The sequence below is a fragment of the Salvelinus sp. IW2-2015 genome, linkage group LG1 (assembly GCF_002910315.2).
Source record: "Salvelinus sp. IW2-2015 linkage group LG1, ASM291031v2, whole genome shotgun sequence".
Classification (NCBI taxonomy): Eukaryota; Metazoa; Chordata; class Actinopteri; order Salmoniformes; family Salmonidae; genus Salvelinus; species Salvelinus sp. IW2-2015.
The window spans coordinates 28,252,110-28,275,804 of record NC_036838.1 but is presented as its reverse complement, the minus strand read 5'-3'; the positions used below and the strand labels follow the sequence as shown (position 1 = coordinate 28,275,804).

The 23,695-nt window shown below is 40.4% G+C and overlaps 1 long non-coding RNA gene across 1 annotated transcript in view; it reads left to right on the top strand.

The window, feature by feature from the left end:
* Nucleotides 1-1,129: 1,129 nt before the first annotated feature.
* LOC139028391 (uncharacterized) overlaps nucleotides 1,130-23,695 on the top strand; it is a 42,983-nt gene continuing 20,417 nt past the window's right edge. The window contains exon 1 of the long non-coding RNA XR_011480608.1: nucleotides 1,130-1,333. This is a non-coding gene — a long non-coding RNA (uncharacterized lncRNA). The remainder of the gene's footprint in view (nucleotides 1,334-23,695) is intronic.

Genomic DNA, 23,695 nt, shown 5'->3' with positions numbered 1-23,695 from the left:
TCATAACATTGCTAGGTTACAGAGAAACAACAAAACATGTTAGTTGTATTTATCTGTCAAGAGGGAATGAATATGCTACATAGCTTGATCAAATTCATGAACAAACATACTTCCTGCGACTCCTGCCCATCACTGGCAGTTAAAATCAAATCAAACGCTGTGTGCGTCACTTGACACTCTCTCTCCTCCTCCATTGACGATCTGCATGTACACAGTTCAGTTCAACAAAGGCTTTCTGTAAGGAATATGGACTCGTGTGGACATATAAGTTGTGACACATTGTCAGGATGAGTGCAGCCATAAAGCATGGAGAAGGCTATTATTACTGAACTATACAATTGTAAAAGTTTTAAAGTTGGCCAATGATGAACAACTTTTGGTGATTTTAATAGCATCAACGATATTTAGAATGGAAAGAACTGATTCATAGGCTAGTGTTATAAAACTGTTTTAAAAACTGTTTTTGTTATGTATCATAGCAGCGTTACAYAAGAGTATTACTAAAGAGCTTGAACAGATCAGTTTCAAGATAACTGTAATTGACAGTTTAACAAGATAATTTCACACCTTTCCACTTATCATATCAAGTCTGTCATTTAATACAGCAAGTGAATGAATAGGGCGTTATTTGGACAATTATCTTTATCAGTTGAATCCAAGGTGTTAATGGTTGGATAATTGATGTGTCCTTACAGGGAATTGAAATGAACTTGATGTGCTTCTGGAGTTCAATAKGAGACGTGGAGTTCCATACATGAAGTTCCATAAGAAGTGGATCATGTTTTGCGCCTTTGGTGAATTCCTGAAGAATTAGCTCCAGAATGACTGTCCTGTTAATTACTGTCTTGACACCTGCCAATCCTGCCAATATTTCCTTCAGGTGTCCAGAAACAGTCTGCTCAATTCCTGCTGTTTTCTTTCCTGTTTAGCTTATATAAATTGCATATCAATTTGAGCTGAGGAAGGAAGAAGAGTCACCCGATAAGTAATCACTCTTTCCTTGTCTTTAAGGGATGATATACTGCTTTTGCGCCTTTGGTGAATTCCTGAAGAATTACCCCCAGAATGACTGTTCTGTTAATTACTGTCTTGACACCTCTGAGAAAAATCCTGCCGCTGTTCCCTTCAGATTCCCAGAAACAGTCTACTGCATTGGTTGCTCAATTCCTGCTGCTTGTCTCATTTTCTCGCGCGTATACGTTTGCTCATCAATTTCAGCTCATTTGCTGAATTCCTGCGATTWTCTTTCCTGCTTAGCTTATGTAAATGGCTCATCAATTTGAGCTGAGGAAGGAAYKTAAGAAGAGTCAGCCGACAAGTAATTACTCTTGCTGTAAGTACCTTGAAAACAATTTAGAATGAACTAGCCAGCTACCACTACGCTGCATTTTAGAGATTGAAGACCTATGCACATAGAATCATTGAACACTGGTCACTTTAATAATGTTAGATACTGTTCTGACCACTTTATATGTACACTACCCGTCAAAAGTTTTAAAACACCTTCTCATTCAGGGGTTTTTCTTTATTTTTTACTATTTTCTACATTGTAGAATAATAGTGAACTGTGAAATAACACATATGGAATCATGTAGTAATCAAAAAAGTGTTCAACAAATCTAAGTATATTTGAGAGTCTTGGCATTCTCTCAACCAGCTTCATGAGGTAGTCACCTGAAATGCATTTCAYTTAACAGGTGTGCCTTTTTAACCTTTCATACATGAGTTCCAAGTATCTGTAACGGTTGCCCCAGCATGAGTTTMTCATGCACGTGATGTTAGAATGTTCTCTCCATTCCAGAATGTGATTGTTACACAACAGTAKWTTTTTTATTTATCTAGGCTATTAATAACAYATTCTTCTTTACAATGACAGCCTAGGACCAGGGTTAACTGCCTTGTTGKGGGGCATAACAACAGWTTTTTACCTTGTCAGCTCAGGGATTCGATCTAGCAACCTTTCGGTTACTGGCCCAACGCTCTAAACACTAAGCTCCCTGCCACCCCTTWAACCAGCGCTGCCCTCAAACCAATGCACGCATAAAGTTTTTATTTATCGGTTGTTTCAACTTGTCAATTTCAAATGATTTTCTAATAAGTTTTTATTTTCTAAGAACAGTTTGAATTGAGGTGTGTTCTGCCTCTTCATTCATTCACATAAAAATAGTCKTTTTTACTTTTGTGGACGATACATTTTTGGGACATTTCTGACCAGACAAAATTCCCCAAGCACTTCCCAATTGTTTGCGCACTTTAAGTCTGTAGACATTTGCGCATCTCCGGTCAGAACGGGATCTGCACACACGTGTTCACATTTTCCGTCTGTTGCCCGCATCGCGGTCATTGTTGTTTTCATTACTAATAATAACTTTGGAAATGTGTGCGTTTCTATCAAAGAAAGTGCCTTATTACGTTATAATAGTTTCTGAATGTTGTTTCTACTGTAGCTCACGGTATGTATGGAGCATCATATATTTGTGTATATATATTCCTTATACACGCAAGGTAACGTTACTCATTTCATAACCTTGATGGTGTTATATTCAATCGTGCTTATGTAGCTAGCTACATTCTTCTCTTAGCTCTGTAAAACAATGCTAATTCAGAGAAGTATTAGCTTGTGTTGTATTTTGAAGCTACCCTGGCCTTATGACTCCCAAGTGGCGCAGCGGCCAAAGGCACAGCATCTCAGTGCTAGAGGCGTCACTACAGACACCCTGGTTCAAATCCAGGTTGCGTTTCTATTAAAGTAAGTGCCTTATTACGTTATAATAGTTTCTGTATGTCTTGTTATGCCGTTTCTACTGTAGCTCACTGTATGTATGGAGCATAATATATTTGTGTATATTCCTTATAACCGTGGACACGCGAGGTAACGTTACTAATTTCAGAACCTTTATGGAATTATATTCAATCGTGCTTATGTAACGTTAGCTAGCTACATTATTKTATTAGCTCTGTAAAACAATGCTAATTGCGTCAGAGAAGTATTAGCWTGTGTTGTATTTTGAAGTTACCCAGGCCTTGCGACTCCCAACCCTGGTTCGAATCCAGACTGTATCACAACTGGCCGTGACAGGGAGTCCCATAGAGCGGTGCACAATTGGCCTAGCGTCGTTGTAAATAACAATTTGATGTTAAGTGACTTGCCTAGTTAAATAAAAATGATATGACAATGGTTTGTTTTCATTTGGCATATTTAACACAGCGCTGTTCTGCCCTGCCTTGCCCCCTTGTGGAGCTCAAAAGTTGCTGTTTCTTACTGTTMTAACTCAAATTTGTGATTTTGTCAATGCAATATACTATTTTCATAGCATTGTTTATTATGCTACTTCTTTMTAATATTGTTTTATTGCTATATCCTTATATTGTATTCTAATTACTAATAATTCCCCTTTATTCTGTACTTTCAGAAACCACAAACAGTATTTGCCAATATCATAARTGGAACTGGAGCTGGACATCTTACAAGCTGAAGGTTGAGGCCAGCTTTGTATGCTAGCGTACACTCCTTAARAGTTTTACTGGATGAAAACACAGCAAGAAAACACATACTGTATGCCAATATGTAATAGTCATCTATTTTATTGCAGTATTGGTTGTGGTTGGTTGAACAACAACAACAAAAACTTGTTTTACTAGAGGAAAAAAACGGAATATGCATAACCCATATTTCATATTCATGCTGTGACTGAACAATAACTGCCCCCAAGTGGTCCTCAGATTCAGGGTTCTCAATGGCTGAAAGGTTGGGGGCAGCTCCTCACTGTCACTGTCAGAATCTGATTCCTGACTTTCAGACTCATTGTCAGAATTTTAAAAAAAATCTCCAGAATTTCCGCATTTGTGAGTTGTCTCCTTTTGAAAGACATTGCTAATGCTACAGCTTAGCTCACTAGCTACATACATACAGTTGAAGTCAGAAGTTTACATACACTTAGATTGGAGTCATTAAAACTTGTTTTCAACCACTCCACAAATTTCTTGTTAACAAACTATAGTTTTGGCAAGTCAGTTAGGACATCTACTTTGTTGCATGACGCAAGTCATTTTTCCAACAATGTCTAACAGACAGATTATTTCACTTATAACTCACTGTTATCACAATTCCAGTGGGTCAGAAGTAGAGGCGACCGATTATGATTTTTCAACGCCGGATACCGATTATTGGAGGACCAAAAAAGCCGATACCGATTAATCGGCCGGTTTTTAAAAAGTGTATTTGTAATAATGACAATACAACAATACTGAATGAACACTTATTTTAATTAATAAAAATAATAACAATCAATAAAAATTCATTTAACCTCAAATAAATAATGAAACATGTTCAATTTGGTTTAAATAATGCAAAAACAAAGTGTTGGAGAAGAAAGTAAAAGTGCAACATGTGCCAGTAAAAAAGCTAACGTTTAAGTTCCTTGCTCAGAACATGAGAACATATGAAAGCTTGTGGTTCTTTTTTAACATGAGTCTTCAATATTCCAAGGTAAGAGGTTTTAGGTTGTAGTTAATATAGTATTTATAGGACTATTTCTCTCTATACCATTTGTATTCCATATACCTTTGACTATTGGAAGTTCTTATAGGCACTTTAGTATTGCCAGTGTAACAGTTATAGCTTCCGTCCCTCTCCTCGCTCCTACCTGGGCTCGAACCAGGAACACATTGACAACAGCCACCCTCGAAGCAGCGTTACCCATGCAGAGCATGGTGACCCATCAGAGTGAGTGACGTTTGAACGCTATTAGCGTGCACCCCGCTAACGAGCTGCCATTTTCACATCGGTTACACCAGCCTAATCTCGGGAGTTGATAGGCTTGAAGTATAAACAGCGCAATGCTTGAAGCACAGTGAAGAGCTGCTGTCTGTATGCTATGTCTTGCTTGTCCTATGTTGCTATGTCTTGCTTGTTCTATGTTGCTATTGTCTATATTGTAATTGTTTTTAATAACCTGCCCAGGACTGCGGTTGGAAAATTAGCCGGCTGGCTAAAACCGGCACTTTTACTGAAACGTTGATTAAGTTGCACTGTCCCCTGTAAAAATAAAAATAAACTCAAACTCATAACACACTAAAGGGCTGTTTGAATGAATGCTTACGAGCCTGCTGCTGCCTACCATCGCTCAGTCAGACTGCTCTATCAAATATCAAATCATAGATTTAATTATAACATAATAACACACAGAAATACGAGCCTTTGGTCATTAATATGGTCGAATCCGGAAACTATCATTTCGAAACAAAACGTTTATTATTATCGCATATAAGAAGTGACACAATTTACCTCGTAATATTGCCTGCTAACCTGGATTTCTTTTAGCTAAATATGCCAGGTTTAAAAAATATAACTTCTGTGTATTGATTTAAGAAAGGGCATTGATGTTTATGGTTAGGTACACGTTTGGTACAAGTCATTTTCCTGCGAATGCGCACCGCATCGATTATGATGCAACGCACGAACACGCTATATAAACTAGTAATTTCATCAACCATGTGTAGTTAACTAGTGATTATGATTGATTTGATTGATTGTTTTTTATAAGATAGGTTTAATGCTAGCGTAGCAACTTACCTTGGCTTTTTACTGCATTCGCGTACAGGCAGGCTCCTCGTGGAGTGCAATGAGAGGCAGGTGGTTAGAGCGGTTGGACTAGTTAACTGTAAGGGTGCAAGATTGAATCCCGAGCTGACAAGGTAAAAACCTGTCGTTCTGCCCCTGAACAAGGCAGTTAACCCACCGTTCCTAGCCGTCATGAAAATAAGAATGTGTTCTTAACTGACTTGCCCTAGTTAAATAAAGGTGGTAAAAAACTTGTTTATGAAAACTTGAAATCGGCCCTAATTAATTGGCCATTGCATTAATCGGTCGACTGTAGTCAGAAGTTTACATACAACTAAGTTGACTGTGCCTTTAAACAGCTTGGAAAATTCCAGAAAATTATGTCATGTTTAGAAGCTTCTGATAGGCTAATTACATAATTTGAGTCAATTGGAGGTGTACCTGTGATGTATTTCGAGGCCTACCTTCAAACTCAGCGCCTCTCTTGCTTGATATAGCGGGGAAATCAAAAGAAATCAGCCAAGACCTCAGAAAAAACATTGTAGACCTCCACAAGTCTGGTTCATCCTTGGAGCAAATTCCAAACCTGAAGGTACCACGTTCATCTGTACAAACAATAGTATGCAAGTATAACACCATGGGACCAGCGCTGCCGTCATGCCACTCAGGAAGAGAACGTGTTCTGTCTTCCTAGAGATGAATGTACTTTGGTGCGAAACGTGCAAATCAATCCCAGAACAACAGCAAAGGACCTTGTGAAGATTCTGGAGGAATCAAGTACAAAAGTATCTATCCACAGTAAAACGGAGTCCTAATCGACATAACCTGAAAGGCCCGGTTCAGCAAGGAAGAAGCCACTACTCCAAAACCGCCGTAAAATAGGCCAGATATGATGGTTTGCAAACTGGCACATAGGGACAAAGATCTGTGCTTTTGCGGAAATGTCCTCTGGTATGATGAAACAAAAATAGAACTGTTTGGCCATAATGACCATCATTATGTTGGAGGGAAAAAGGGGGGGAGGCGTTGCATGCTGGGATGAGAACACCATCAATTGAGAGCACAGGGGTGGCAGCATCATGTTGTGGTGGGCTGTTGCTCAGGAGGGAACTGCGTGCACTTTGACAGAAATAGATGGGCAATATGAGAAAGGAATATTATGTGGATTATTGACGAAGCATGCGTGCGAACGAGCGAGTGCAGTCGGAGTTTAAAAGCTTGGTCGAAATGGTTACTTGTCAAATGGACAATGAGCGCTGAAGGTATACTTCAGAGTTGTTAGGAAATGGCGTTAAGGAAAAGCATAAGTCAAGTATTGGAGTGGCAGTCAAAGCCCTGACTTCAATCCTATAAAAATGTTGAGCAGAAAGCTAAAAAGGTGTGTGCGAGAAGGAGGCTTTAGAGAACCTTATTAAGTTACGACCAGCGTCTGTCAGAAGGAAGTGGGCAAAATTCACCCAATTATTGTGGGAAGCTTGTTGAAGTACCGAACATTTGACCCAAGTAAAGCAATTTTAAGTCAATGCACCGAATACTAATTGAGTGTATGTACTTCTGACCCACTGGGAATGTGATTGAAGAAATAAAGAGTGAATAATTACCATTCTCTCTACATATTTTCTGACATTTCCAGTTCTTAAAGATAAGTTGTGATCTAAGACTGGACCTAAGACAGGGATTTTACTTAGGATTAAATGTTCAGGATTGTTGATAAAACTGAGTTTAAATGTATTGGGCTAAGGTGTATGTAAACTTCCGACTCAACTATAGTATAAATTACTAATCAGGGAATTGGAATAAAGGTGTGCGTAATGAGACAAGTTCACTGATGCTAGAGCCGGGGTGGACGTAGACCTTCCGGAACTTGGTGCATCGGAAGGGCAGCCAGTTACCGGGGGAGATCCGTGACATATCTCAGTTTTCAGGTCTCAGCTTGGAGAGAAGAAGCTCGTGCGGTATTGGTCAATCAATAATGAACAAACGTTAAATGATGAATTAAATTATGAATAATGAATAATATAATCATGCATAATACACTGCTCAAAAAATAAAGGGAACACTTAAATAACACATCTTAGATCTGAATGAATTTAATATTCTTATTAAATTACTTTTTCTTTACATAGTTGAATGTGCATGACAAAAAAATACACAAAAATGTATCACATGGAAACAAATTTATCAAGCCGCATGGAAGGTCTGATTTTGAGTCCACACTCAAAATTAAAGGTGGAAAAACCACACTACAGGCTGATACAACTTGTTGATGTAACGTACTTAAAACAAGTCAAATGAGGCTCAGTAGTGTGTGTGGGCCTTCACGTGATGTATGACCTCCCTAACGATGGCATGGCTCCTGATGAGGTGGCGGAGGGTCTCCTGAGGATCTGCTCCCAGACTGAGACTAGCATCCGCCAACTTTGGACAGTCTGTGGTGCACAGTGGCGTTTGTGGATGGAGCGAGACATGATGGTCCCAGATGTGCCATTGATTCAGGTCTGGGGAACGGGCGGGCCAGTCCATAGCATCAATGCTTCCTCTTGCAGGAAACTGCTGACACAATCGCAGCCACATGAGGTCTGCATTTCTTGCATTAGGAGGACCCAGGGCCAACGGCAGCCGCATAAAAAAATTTTGGGGGTCTCACAAGGGTCTGAGGATCTCATCGTCGACCTAATGGCAGTCAGGCTACCTCTGGCGAGCACATGGAGGGCTGTGCGGCCCCCCAAAGAATGCCACCCCACACATGATGAACCCACCGCCAAACCGGTCATGCTGGAGGGATGTTGCAAGCAGCAGAAGGTTCTCCCACGGCGTCTCCAGACTTCGTCACTCTGTCACGTGCTCAGTGTGAACCTGCTTTCATCTGTGAAGAGCACAGGCGGCCAAGTGGCGAATTTGCCAACATCTTGGTGTTCTCTGGCAAATGCCAAACGTCCTGCGACGGTGTTGGGCTGTAAGCACAACCCCCACCTGTGGACGTCGGCCTCATCCACCCTCATGGAGTCTGTTTCTGACCGTTTGAGCAGACACATGCACATATTGTGGCCTGCTGGAGGTCAATTTTGCAGGGCTCTGCAGTGCTCCTCCTTGCTCAAAACGCGGAGGTAGCGGTCCTGCTGCTGGGTTGTGCCCTCCTACGGCCTCCTCCACGTCTTCTGATGTACTGGCCTGGTCTCCTGGTAGCGCCTCCAATGCTCTGGACACTAGCTGACAGACACAGCAAACCTTCTTGCCACAGCTCCATTGATGGTGCCATCCTGGAGGAGCTGCACTACCTGAGCCACTTGTGTGGGTTGTAGACTCGTCTCATGCCTAGCCATAGAGTGAAAGGCACCGCCAGCATTTCAAAAGTGACCAAAACATCAGCCAGGAAGCATAGGAACTGAGAAGTGGTCTGTGGTCACCACCTGCAGAACCACTCCTTTATTGGGGGATGTCTTGCTAATTGCCTATAATTTCCACCTGTTGTCTATTCCATTTGCACAACAGCATGTGAAATTTATTGTCAATCAGTGTTGCTACCTAAGTGGACAGTTTGATTTCACAGAAGTGTGATTGACTTGGAGTTACATTGTGTTGTTTATTTTTTTGAGCAGTGTATAACTTGTCAGTGTAAGCAGTATATATGAGCACTAACAGGACTGCCCCGGTGGAGCTCACTTCAAACTGAGTTTAAATGTATTTGGCTAAGGTGTATGTAAACTTCCGACTTCAACTGTAAACAACAACACTGAATYGCTCAGAGTGGGGGTGAGAGGTTACGTGATTGACTGCCGGCACGCGCCACTTGTATCAATAAATCACAATCAGAAAATGTTTTGTGTGGTAATTATTGATATATTTACTGTTTTATTCACATGTTTTCAAGTACTGATGACGAATCATGCATTCCGATTCTTGCATAGATTGTACTGGGGACATAAWATGTGTGTAAAATWCTTTTTTGAAGGTTGTACTGATTATAATGAGCTAAGCTAATTCCAGCTATGTGTGGAGCCATGTTTGTTGACATACAATGCATTCTGGGTTTCACGTAATCGTCTGTCGGACCAAACATGTTATAACAAAATGAGGTGAGTAAGGGTTCACTCATTTTTTGAGAACTTCCGGAAGTGAATGGTGGGATGTGAACGATGGTAGACGACACCCCCCCTTCAACATGCATACTATAAACAGACCAAACTCATCTTGTCTTCTCTTATTATCTTTGGTTTCTGTGAGAGWGAAAAAGAATGGCAGTGCACAGAAACTACCCATCGTCMGATTACTTTCAATTTCTAGAGAGTGTTTTACTCAATTATTTCGATCAATGTTGAGCTCACCRKTGCTGTGAGTAATTATAAATAGTAATTGCTATTAGCTAATTCATATTGTAGCTCATGTCAGCCGAGAGTTATAAAAATATGACCGCTTGTGTTATGTCAATCTTTCCTCAGTTAGCGCTAAGACAAATGTAGCCTACATTTTTCCGGTTTGGATGATTGTMTTATGCTGTAGKTACTTCTGTGAATGTCTGAACATTGCATCCAAAAATAAAKTMCTCACATTCTGGACATAACTTTGTAAGGACTGTGTTTGTGCAAAATGTTTCTGAAAAAACTGGCCAGCTAAAATGCTGATTGTAGCTTCATTCGAAACTGGCCATTCTAAATAAAGGTTCTAATCACACCGGTTTGATCGTATGCTACACGGGACACACTGGTACAATGATCACATCCATGTGTTGGTACATGTGGAAAAGGTTAAAAGTTCATTTGAGGAATTTCTTTCCTTAATGTGTTTTGAGCCAATCAGTTGTGTTGTGACAAGGTATGGGGGGTATACTGAAGATAGCCCTATTTGGTAATACCAAGTTCAATATTATGGCAAGAACAGCTCAAATAAGCAAAAAGAAACGACAGTCCACTTACTTTAAGACAGGAAGGTCAGTCAAATGCGGAACATTTCAAGAACGTCCGAAGTTTCTTCAAGTGCAGTCGCAAAAAAACATACAGCTCTAATGATGAAATGGCTCTCATTGAGGCGCCACGAAGGAATGAAAGCCCAGAGTTACTCTGCTGCAGAGGATAAGTTACCAGCCTCCAAATTGCAGCCACATAAATGCTTCACAGAGTTCAAGTCACAAACACATCTCAACATAAACTGTTAAAGGAGACTGTGTGTTTCAGGCTTCCATGGGGAATTGCTGCAAAGAAACCACTACTAAGGAACAATAATAAGAAGAGACTTGTTGGGCCAAAAGAACACGAGCAATAGACATTAGACAGGTTGGAAATCTGTTAAATTTGGTCCTGGGAGTCCAAGTATTGCGATTTTTTGGTTTCCAATTCGCCGTGTAATTTGTGGGCAGACGCCGTGTGGGTGAACGGATATGTCTGCATGTGCATTTCCCACCATAAAGTTGGAGGAGGAGGTGTGATGGTGATGGCTGTGGGGGTGCTTTGCTGGGACACTGTCAGTGATTTATGTAGAATTCAAGGTCCTCAACAGCATGGAATCAAGCGAACACCATCCATCTTGTTGTTTGGCTCTTAGTTTGCTAGGACTCAACTCTGGATTTGGTTCTTTCACTACAGGACAAATCTGAAAATCCTACAACCACACTTACAGTCCAGAGCTGTGTAGTAAGAGGACTATTGTTTACTCTCTACAAACATGCAGTAGGCTTACCTGCTGTGAGTGAGAGTGCTGCATCATGGCATAGTCCCCTGGCCTCAGCATTCAAGTCACACTCTAACACTACTACCCAATTTTGTACGAGGCATTATACAGATGTTGGTGAGATGTAGTCTGGACGCAGAACAGACTTTGTGAAACTGACCAATATGCACTGCCAAATCAGTGCCTGCCACTCTGCAATACTTGGGTGAACGTCCTGAAGACTGGTTGGAAAAGACAGTCCCGGTGAAGCTGGTTGAGAGAATGCCAAGAGTGTGCAAATGCTCGTATCACGGGAAAGGTGGCTATTTGAAGAATCCTCAAATATTTTAGATTTGTTTCACTGTTTTGTTACTACAATGATTCCATTGTTATCTTTCATAGTTTTGATGTCTAATTATTATCTCTAATGTAGAAAATAGTAAAATAATAGAAAAGACCCTTGAATGAGTTAGGTGTTGTAAACATTTGACCGGAGTAATACGGTGCATCTCGGAAAGTATTCAGACCCCTTCCAAGATTGTGTCAATGCACAGATCTGGGAAGGGTACAAACAAAATGTCTGCAGCATTGAATGTCCCCAAGAACACAGTGGCCTCTATCATTCTTAAATGGAAGAAGTTGGAACCACCAAGATTATTCCTCGAGCTGGCCACCCGGCCAAACTGAGCAATCGGGGGAGAAGGGCCTTAGTCAGGGAGGTGACCAAGAACCTGATGGTCACTCTGACAGAGCTCCAGAGTTCCTCTGTGGAGATATGAGAATCTTACAGAAGGCAAACATCTCTGCAGCACTTCACCAATAGGCCTTTTTAGTAGAGTGGCCAGAAGGAAGCCACTCCTCAGTAAAAGGCAATGAATGCCTGCTTGGAGTTTGCCAAAGGCACCTAAAGACTCTCAGACCATGAGAAACAAGATTCTCTGGTCTGATGAAACAGATTGAACTCTTTGGCCTGAATGCAAGTGTCCCATCTGGAAGAAACGTGGCACCATCCCTGCCGCCAGCCAGAGCCCAGACTTCAACCCGATCTAACGTCTCTGAGAGACCTGAAAATAGTGCAAATGCTCAAGCTCCCATCTAACTGACAGAGCTTGAGAGGATATGCAGAGAAGAATGGGAGAAACTCGACAATTATGGGTGTGCCAAGCTTGTAGCATCATACCTAAGAAGACTCAAGGCTGTAATTGCTGCAAAAGTGGCTTCAACAAAGTACTGAGTAAAGGTTCTGAATACTTATGTACATTTGATAGTTCCATTTTTTTCCACATGAACGGACAGAGAGACAGACAGACAGGCAGACAGACACAAACAGATAGACATTTATTTTTATTTTAATACATTTGCAAAATTTCTGAAAACCAGTTTTTGCTTGGTCATTATAGGGTATTGTGTGTAGATTGATGAGGAAACTTAAAAAAAAAAAATTCTTAGTGATCCCTTCGCGTGCCAATCCCGATCACGGGATTGATTTGACAACACCCAGTGAAATAGCAGCGCGCCAAATTCAAAAACAGAAATACTCATATAATATTCATGAATCATACAAGTGTTATACATCGGTTTAAAGATGAACTTCTTGTTAATCCAGCCACAGTGTCAGATTTCAAAAAGGCTTTACGGCGAAAGCAAACCATGCTATTATCTGAAGACAGCACCCCATCAAACAAACACATGAAAATCACATTTCAACCCGCCAGGCGCGACACAAAAGTCAGAAATAACGATATAATTCATGCCTTACCTTTGAAGATCTTCTTCTGTTGGCACTCCAATATGTCCATTAAACATCACAAATGGTCCTTTTGTTCGATAAATTCCATCGTTATATCTCCAAAATGTCCATTTATTTGGCACGTTTGATTCAGAAAATACACCGGTTCCAACTCGCGCAACATGACTACAAAGTATCTAATATAGTTACCTGTAAACCTTATCCAAACAACTTTCCTAATCCAACTTTAGGTATTTTTAAACGTAAATAATCWATAAAATTTAAGACGGATTAAACTGTGTTCAATACAGGACGAAAACAAAGTGGAGCGAGCTTTCAGGTCGTGCGCCCAAASCACAACAGTACACTAGACTCGACCCTCGTTCTGAACAGCCAAACTTCTTCATTACTCAAAGGAAAAACATCAACCAATTTCTAAAAACTGTTGACATCTAGTGGAAGCGATAGGAACTGCAAGCAAGTGCCTTAYAAATCTAGATCCACATAGAAAGCCCATTGAAAAGAGAGTGACCCCCCCCCCCAAAAAAAATCCTGGAGGGTTTGTCCTCGGGGTTTCACCTGCCAAATAAGTTCTGTTATACTCACAGACATAATTGTAACAGTTTTTGAAACTGTAGAGTGTTTTCTATCCAAATCTACCAATTATATGCATAACCTTGCTTCTGGGCCTGAGTAGCAGGCAGTTTACTTTGGGCACACTTTTCATCCGGATGTGAAAATAGTGCCCCCTAGCCTTAAGAATTAATAAGGCTGTAACGTATCAAAATGTGGAAAGAGTCAAGGGGTCTGAAAACTTTCTGAATGCACTGTATATACTGTATTCTAGTCATGGCTCACCCTAAATAACTACTGCTGTACCCACCTTTTCTATTTACATACTGTCCATACTGTCTATATACTGTCATTCACATACATTTATATTTATATGCTAAATTCCTGCAATTCTATCCATTTTGCCATGGGGTTTTGTACTGTGTATTTAAATACTGTATTCTTGACATATTTRATTCTATTATTTCTACTACTGTACATTGCATTTTAGTGACACTGTTTATACACACCACATATTTATTTATATACTGGATTCTTGGCATAGCTCACTCTAATATATCTACTGCTGTACATATCATTCTTAGTATATGTTGTGTAAATTCACCCGGTTTAAATATGTACATATTGCATTTGGATTACTGTTACAGTGCTATTTAGTTTGTTAAATGGATTCGTTCCGACATTTCAAGATTGAGTGTTTTTCATTTATATTTTTTATATATATTTATTTTATTTGTGTACTTGTTTGACATTTTACTGCATTGTTAGGGGCTAGATACATAAAAACTGCACCCGCAACAACATCTGCTAAACWGTTTATGCAACAAATAAACMTTGATTTTGATTTGGAAYAAGTTAGTGTTCCACCAAGTCTATTGAAACCCCTTCAATATAGCATCACCATCTACAGTACATCGTAGTCATTTTACATCTTAAAATTATCTGAAAAGATAGAAGTAGCAGAAAACTCCCAGTAACCTTTATAAAAGCCCCATCACAAAAACATGTCTGCCATCCACTTCTAAAGTGGGTCCTATATACATTATAGGTAGTGTCTCTGAGGTAAGAAATAAACTACCTCAACACAATATATGAGATGTGATGAAAGAAAATAAATCATGAATACATTTTAATATTTGCATATTTGCATATATTCCTAAAATGTTACATATGTATGGACTGTTTCATTAGGCACTGAAAATATTGTATCAAAGTACTATGTATCATGTTTTGAAATTAGCAAGATGTCATGTGTGCATCTCTAGCTCAACTATGCCACTTCCCTTGTACTCTTGATTTGCGGTTGGATTAAGAGTGGYATCTGGGTTCTGAGGACACTGTTCAGGAGTGTGCTGCTTCTGGTTAAAGGCGCTGTTGGTTTAAGGGCGAAATTCTTCAYCTTCATCAGCTGTCTGGGTGGCAGGTCTCAGACAATCCTGCAGGTGATGGATGTGGAGGTCCTGGGTTGGTGTGGTTACACATGGTCTGRGGTTGTTAGGCCAAATTCTCTAAAACAARGTTGGAGGCGGCTTATGGTAGAGAAATTAACATTTAATTATCWGGCAACAGCTCTGGTGTACATTCCTGCAGTCAGCATGCCAATTGCACGCTCCCTCAAAACTTGAGACATCTGTGGCATTGTGTTGTGTGACAAAACTGCACATTTTAGAGAGGCCTTTTATTGTCCCCAGCACAAGGTGTACCTGTGTAATGATCATGCTGTTTAATCAGCTTCTTGATATGCCACGCCTGTCAGGTGGATGGATTATCTTGGCAAAGGAGAAATGCTCACAAATAGGGATATAAACAAATTTGTGCACAAACATTTSAGAGAAATAAGCTTGCTCTGCATATGGAACATTTCTGGGATCTTTTATTTCAGCTCATGAAACATGGGACCATGTTGAGTTTAGATTTTTGTACAATGTAGTTTACCAAGCAATGTATGCCATGGGCCCAGGAAGATGGCATCTCCTCGCCACTTTTGTATTCTCTTGAAAATGTAATCTCCTCATTGAATTATAAAAATAAATAAATGTACCTTTATTTTACCAGGTTAGTCTCATTGACATTAACACTCTCTTACAAGAGAGACCAGGCCAAAATAGCATCACACAAAGTTGCAGACACATCTACAACAAAACACAAAGCACTACAATTTACATATTGAACTGCAAGATGGTTTGGGGATCAAAGCAAGATGGTAACTAGGGATCAAAACATTTACAGCCCCTACTTCATTTTCCATCATAGGGTTTAACCTAGCTTTAAACTTAATTAAAGCGATGAACACCTGTAATTTCAGAATCCTTTTGAAGCTTGTACCAAGCGGATGGGGCAGAGAAATGGAAAGCTTTTTATGGGCCTTAGGCACAATCAACAACAGTAGTCTTACCTGCCAGACTGTCAATTTGAACCGATAAACCTTCCGGATAATCCACAGAGGCACCAGTCATACACCCAGTCAGGGTACACATATTTTGTTTAACTTTAGGGGTTTGTACTGTACCAAGGTACCCACCCTGAAGAGAAACACACAATAACATAGGCATGTCATTATATCATAAATTGTTGAGGATTTTTATTGTTTTTGTAGGCATGATGCATGAGATAATATCATTCAATATTAATAACAAAATATTATGGTTATAGGCATACCATGTCATCATAAATAGTAGTCAGAGTTTTTTGCAGGCATGTTGCATGAGATATCATTCATATTAAAAACGTAATAATATTACGGTTGATGTTTTTTATGTATATTTTCCTGTGTTGGAAAAAGTACTTAATTGTTGTACTTGAGTATAAGTAAAGATATCTTAATAGTAAATGACCCAAGTAAAAGTGAAAGTCACCCAGTAACATACTACTTGAGTAAAAGTCTAAAAGTATTTGGTTTTAAATATATTTAAGTATCAAAAGTAAATGTAATTGATAAAATATACTTAAGTATCAAAAATAAAAGTTAAAGTATAAATCCTTTCAAATTCCTTATATTAAGCAAACCAGACAGACCCATTTTCTTGTTTTTTATTTATTTACGGATAGCCAGGGGCACGCTCCACATCATTTGCAAGCAAAGCATTTGTGTTTAGTGAGTCCACCAAATCAGAGGCAGTAGGGATGACTAGGGATATTCTCTTGAAAAGTGTGTGAATTGGACCATTTTAATGTCCCGCTAAGCATTGAAAATGTATGGAGTAAAAGTACATTATTTTCTTTAGGAATGTAGTGAATTAAAAGTAAAAGTTGTCCAAAATTTAAATAGTATAGTAAAGTACAAATCAATTCAAATGTTATTGGTCACATACACATATTTAGCAGATGTTATTGTGGGTGTAGCGAGATGCTTATGTTCCTTGCTCCAACAGTGCAGTAGTATCTAACAATTCACAATTCAAACAAATCTAAAAGTAAAAGAATGGAATTAAGAAATATATAAATATTAYATAGAGCAATGTCAGAGTGGCATTGACTAAAATACAGTAGAATAGAATACAGTATATAGATATGAGATGAGTAAAGCAGTATGTAAACATTATTAAAATAACTAGTCTTCCATTATCAAAGTCACCAGTGAGTCCAAGTCTATGTACTATATAGGGCAGCAGCCTCTAAGGTGCAGGGTTGCGTAACCGGGTGGAAGCCAGCTAGTGATGGCTATTTAACACTCTAATGGCCTTGAGATAGAAGCAGTTTTTAGTCTCTCGGTCCCAGCTTTGATGCACATGTACTGACCTCGCCTTCTGGATGATAGCGGAGTGAACAGGCCTTGGCTCGGATAGTTGACATCCTTGATGATCTTTTGTGTACTCTTTTTGTGTACGCAGAGGAACTTGAGGCTTTCCACCTTCTCCGCTGCGGTCCTGTCGATGTGGATAGGGGCGTGCTCCCTCTGCTGTTTCCTGAAGTCCACGATCAGCTCCTTTGTTTTGTTGACATTGAGTGAGAGGTTATTTTCCTGGCACCACTCTCCCAAGGCCCTCACCTCCTCCCTGTAGGCTGTTGCGTAATTGTTGGTAATCAGGTCTKGTACTGTTGTGTCGTKTGCAAACTTGATGATTGAGTTGAAGGTGTGCGTGGCTACGCAGTCATGGGTGAAAAGGGAGTACAGGAGGGGGCTGAGCACGCATCCTTGTGGGACCCCTGTGTTGAGGATCAGCGAATTGGAGGTGTTGTTTCCTACCTTCACCACCTGGGGACGGCCCGTCAGGAAGTCAGACCCAGGGCCCGAGCTTAATGATGAGCTTGATGATGAGCTTGGAGGGTACTATGGTGTTGAATGCTGAGCTATAGTCATTCTAACATAGGTATTCCTCTTGTCCAGATGGGATAGGGCAGTGTGCAGTGCGATGGTGATTGCATCGTCTGTGGGTCTATTGGGGTGGTAAGCAAATTGAAGTGGGTCTAGGGTGTCAGGTAAGGTAGAGGTGATATGATCCTTAACTAGCCTCTCAAAGCACTTAATGATGACAGAAGTGAGTGCTACAGCGTGATAGTCATTTAGTTCAGTTAGCTTTGCTTTCTTGGGTACAGGAACAATGGTGGACATCTTGAAGCAAGTAGTGACAGCAGACTGAGATAGGGAGAGATTGAATATGTCTGTAAATACTCCAGCCAGCTGGTCTGRGCATGCTCTGAGGACGCGGCTAGGGATGCCATCTGGGCCAGCAGCCCTGCGAGGGTTAACACGTTTAAATGTCTTACTCACGTCGGCCACGGAGAAGGAGAGCCCACAGTCCTTGGTAGCGGGCCGCGTCGGTGGCACTGTGTTATCCTCACTGTATTATCCTCAAAGCGGGCGAAGAAGGTGTTTAGCTTGTTCGGAAGCAAGATGTCGGTGTCCGTGACGTGACTGGTTTTCCCTTTGTAGTCTGTGATTATCTGTAGACCCTGACACATGGGGCTCCCGAGTGGCGCAGTGGTCTAAGGCACTGCATCTCAGTGCGTGAGGCGTCACTACAGACACCCTGGTTTGAATCCAGGCTGTATACAACTGGCCATGATTGGGAGTCCAATAGGGCAGTGCTCAATTGGCCCAGCATTTGGCCGGTGTAGACTGTCATTGTAAATAAGAATTTGTTCTTAACTGACTTGCCTAGTTAAGTAAATAAAATTTAAAAAAACATACGTCTTGTGTCTGAGCTGTTGAATTGCGACTCCACTTTGTCTTTGCACTGACATTTTGCCTGTTTGATTGCCTTACGGAGGGAATAACTACACTCTTTGTAGTCATCCATATTCCTTGTCACCTTGCCATGGTAAAATGTGGTGGTTCGCARTTTCAGTTTTGTGCGAKTGCTGCCATCTATCCACGGTTTCTGGTTTGGGTAAGTTTTAATAGTCACAGTGGGTATAWCATCTCCGAAACACTTCCTGATGAACTCAGTCACCGTATCCGTGTCTTCGTCGATGTTATTCTCAGAGGCTATCCGGAACATATCTCAGTCCGAGTGATCAAAACAATCTTGAAGAATGAATTCTGATTGGTCAGACCAGCGTTGAGTAGACCTTATAATGGGTACTTCCTGTTTGAGTTTCTGCCTTTAGGAAGGGAGTAGCAAAATGGAGTCGTGATTAGATTTGCTGAAGGGTGGGCATTTGTAGGCATTTCGAAAAAGTTGAGAAGTAGTGGTTCAAAGTTTTTCCAGAGCGAGTACTACAGTCAATGTGTTGGTATCACTTCGGTAGCGTTTTCCTAAAATTTGCTTTGTTAAAATCCCCAGCTACAATAAATGTGGCCTCTGGATATGTGGTTTCCAGTTTGCATAAAGTCCAGTGCAGTTCTTTGAGGGCTGTCGTGGTATCGGCTTGAGGGGTAAATACACGGCTGTGACTATAACCGAAAATAATTATCTTGGGAGGTAATACGGTTGGCATTTGATTGTGAGGTATTCTAGGTCGGGTAAATTGGTACAGATAGCCCAATTAAGTAGCACTTTTAAAGTATTTTTTACTTAAGTATTTTACACCACAGATATTTTCATTGAAGAAAGATTTAGGAAAAGCAGAGAACCACTCACCAAACAGGCTGTAGGGGAGATGTAAAGCCAACAGTACTTCATCACCAGGGACGATACCCAGTCATATCTTCTATGTTGCCATAGAGACGATCTGCTCCTGTAAGTAAACAGTATAATACAGAGTCTGGGTCTACTAAATTTACACCAGCAAATTCAGGAAATAAATGTATATGATTTTCGGTCTGTGAATTATTAAATTCTTGCACTGAATTTACTTCGAGGGATGCTTTTAAAGGTTTAATCTAAAACACAAGTATTTTATGACCCCCAAAAGGTTCAACCAAAAGATTCAGCTAGGTTGAGTAAGAACAAATAGGGGTGAATTACAGTGTCCTCCGTAATTATTGGGACAGTGAAGCATATTTTACCCAAAAGTTTGCTTTTGAAATCAAACAATGACTATGAAGTTAAAGTGTAGACTGTCAGCTTTAAGTTGAGGGTATTTTCATCCACATCGGGTGAATGTTTAGAAATTACAGCACATTTTGTACATAGTCCTCCCATTTTAGGGGATTAAAAGTATTGGGACAAATTCAGTATGAAAATGTATGCAATCACTACTGTAAGTCGCTCTGGATAGGAGCATCTGCTAAATGATTAAAATGTGAATGTTAAAAAAAATTAACACACAGCTGGTAAATAGTCCAGGTGCGACAAATCTAGGGCCTTTAGGACCTGTCTGGTCGACTYAGATGTCAAAGAGGCAGAGCAACGCCCTAGCATGGACAGATCTCATCCCATTTTAGAAACTATTGAGTCTATGAGTTTGGACCATGACAATTTGGTAATTAGAGTTACACCCAGAAATTAAGTCTCCTCAACTTGATCAAAAGCCACATTATTCAATAATAGATCTAAACAAGATTTAGCGTTGAGCGAGTGATTTGTCCCAAAAATGATCCTTTTAGTTTATTTGTACTTGTAAGTCGCTCTGGATAAGAGCGTCTGCTAAATGACTTAAATGTAAATGTAAATGTATTTGAAATTTCGAACCAGCCTTTTGCTAGTTACTCATTTCTAAAACTGACTGGAGCTCTATGTTAAGTGTCTCAGTTATTTATTTTACTGTTGCAGCCAAAGTGTATACTGTTGAGTCGTAATCATACATAGACACACAGGCTTTTTTCAAGATCAGTGGAAGATCATTTGTAAAAATAGAAAACAATAATGGCCCTAGCCGGCTGCCCTGCAGTACACCACACTCGACTGAATTTGCATGAATCAATCCATCAATCCACAATAAGGCAGAAGATGCAAATCCAWAACAATTAAAACATTTCAGCAGTTACGAATGATGACATCAAAAGCTGCACTGAAGTCTAATAATAAAATATTAATAATAATAATAATAATTTATTCAACTTCTATGGTACTTTTCATTACAATAATAATCTCAAACCGCATGAAAAAGCAAAACAAACAAGAATCAAATAATACAGATACAGTGCATTCGGAAAGTATTCAGATCCCTTGGCTTTTTCAAAATGTTTTTACATTACAGACTTAAATAGTTTTTTCCCTCATCAATCTACACACAACACCCCATAATGACAAAGCAAAAACAGTTTAGATATTTCTGAAAATGTATTAAAAACAAAAAKCAGAAATATCACATTTACCTCAGTATTCAGACCCTTTACTCAGAACTTTGTTGATGCACCTTTGGCAGCGATTACAGCCTTGAGTCTTTTTGGGTATGACGCTACAAGCTTGGCACACCTGTATTTGGGGAGTTTCTACCATTTCTTCTCTGCAGATCCTCTCAAGCTCTGTCAGGTTGGATGGGGAGCGTCACTGCACAGCTATTTCTGCACAMGTCTTTCCAGACATGTTAGATCAGGTTCAAGTCCGAGATCTAGCTGGGCCACTCAAGGACATTCAGATACTTGTCCTGAAGCCACTCCTGCATTGTCTTGYCTATGTGCTTAAGGTTGTTGTCCTGTTGGAAGGTGAACCTTCGCCCAAGTCTGAGGTCCAGAGCACTCTGGAGCAGGTTTTCATCAAGAATCTCTCTCAACTTGGCTCCGTTAATCTTTCCCCCGATCCTGACTAAACATCCCCACAGCATGATGCTGCCACCACCATGCTCCACCGTAGGGATGGTGCCAGGTTTCCTCAAGACGTGACACTTGGCATTCAGGCCAAAGAGTGCAATCTTGGTTTCATCAGACCAGAGAATCTTGTTTTTTCATGGTCTGAGAGTCTTTAGGTCCTTTTGGCAAACTCCAAGTGGGCCTTCATGTGCCTTTTACTGAAGAGTGCCTTCCATCTGGCCACTCGACCATAAAGGCCTGATTGGTGGAGTGCTGCAGAGATGGTTGTCCTTCTGGAAGTTTCTCCCATCTCCACAGAGGAACTCTGGAGCTCTGTCAGAATGACCATCGGGTTCTTGGTCACCTCCCTGACCAAGGCCCTTCTCCCCCGATTGCTCAGTTTGGCTGGGCGGCCAGCTCTAGGAAGAGTCTTGGTGGTTCCAARTTCTTCCATTTAAGAATGATGGAGGCTACTGTGTTCTTGGGGACCTTCAATGCTGCAGCCATTTTTAGGTACCCTTCCCCAGATCTGTGCCTCGACACAATCTTGTCTCGGAGCTCTACGGGCAATMCCTTCAACCTCATGTCTTGGTTTTTGCTCTGACATGCACTGTCAACTGTGGGACCTTATATAGGCAGGTGTGTGCCTTTCCAAATCATGTCCAATCAATAKAATTTACCACAGGTGGACTCTAATCTAGTTGTAGAAATATCTCAAGGATGATAAATGGAAACAGGATGTACCTGAGCTCAATTTCGAGTCTCATAGCAAATGGTCTGAATACTTATGTAAATAAGGTATTTCTGTTTTTATTTAAATATACATTAGCAAAATTTTCTAGAAACCTGTTTTCACTTTGTCATCATGGGGTATTGTTTGTAGATTGATGAGGGAAAAAATTATTTTAATCCATTTTAGAATAAGGCCGTAACATAACAAAATKTGGAAAAAGTCAAGGGGTCTGAATACTTTCCGAATGCACTGTACTTAAAAAGTAAAAGAAACGCCTTACACTAGATCCCCCACATTCTGGTCTTGACCAGAATAAAAAAAAAACTGTATTGGAGGTTCTCTTCTTCACGGTTCAACCAATCCAGTAAATGTGGAGGAGGAGTTAAGATAGGGCGTCGGCTTGCTAACATCAAAAGCGGAAGTCATGGCACAGGCTCTCTTTCCATTTACCCTGAAAACTGGAACATCTGGTTGTTGGGGAATCAGCACAGGCTACTGCCACTGAGGTATAATAAGAACTGGAGACTGTGTCCAAGATGTCCAACTGTTATTTTCAAGGTAATCTACTAACATTCGCACACGCCGATTCAAGTACCATCTACATTGATGTACAAAATATTAAAACATAATGGAGTGGGGGTGCAACTCAATATTAGGAAAGTGTTCTTAATGTTTTGTACACTCAGTGTTTATCCGCATCACATGCACACTAGCAACATTATGCGCACAGGGAGCAGTGAGAGCAGCGACGACATCATCACCTGCTCCAAAAACATGGCAGACATAGGATGAATATAAAATATTATTATTATCTTCAGCTGTGAGTGATGGAAAAAAGTTTGGACTCAGCAACAATTATTTGAATATTTCAGTGGATGTTTGMTGCAAAAAGGTGATGACTAAAGTGTCTWATTCTGAATTTTCAAATTTGACTTCTCTATGTGGCCCTCTATGGAAATTGTCTTTCTGGGCCGGACGTCAGTTAAACGGCAGTACTGAAGCAAAACTGTAGSAGTTTTAGGACCCTGGCCCCTTGGTTACTTCAGACACAGTGATCTGAGCTATCTGATTTGCCAGCGGTAGGCCTATAGGTGAACTTAATGTGGTCRCCGGGCCCAAATAGGCAGAGTTTGTACCTTCAGACACGTGAAATGGTTCAAAATGGGAACACTTCGACTACACGGAACGTGGGGCAGCTGAATCAAGTGCACCTACRGCATGCAGCGTGAAACAAATAAAAAAATAGGAATGCAAGGCTTTATCGTTGAGCTTTTCACATAAACATTTAGTGATCAACGAGGAAAGCCTTGGATCGCGATTGACAGGTTGGTGACCACTGCCCTAGGGAGAGAGGCTATCTATGTTTTACAACCGATGACAGTTTATTTCCATAAAGCA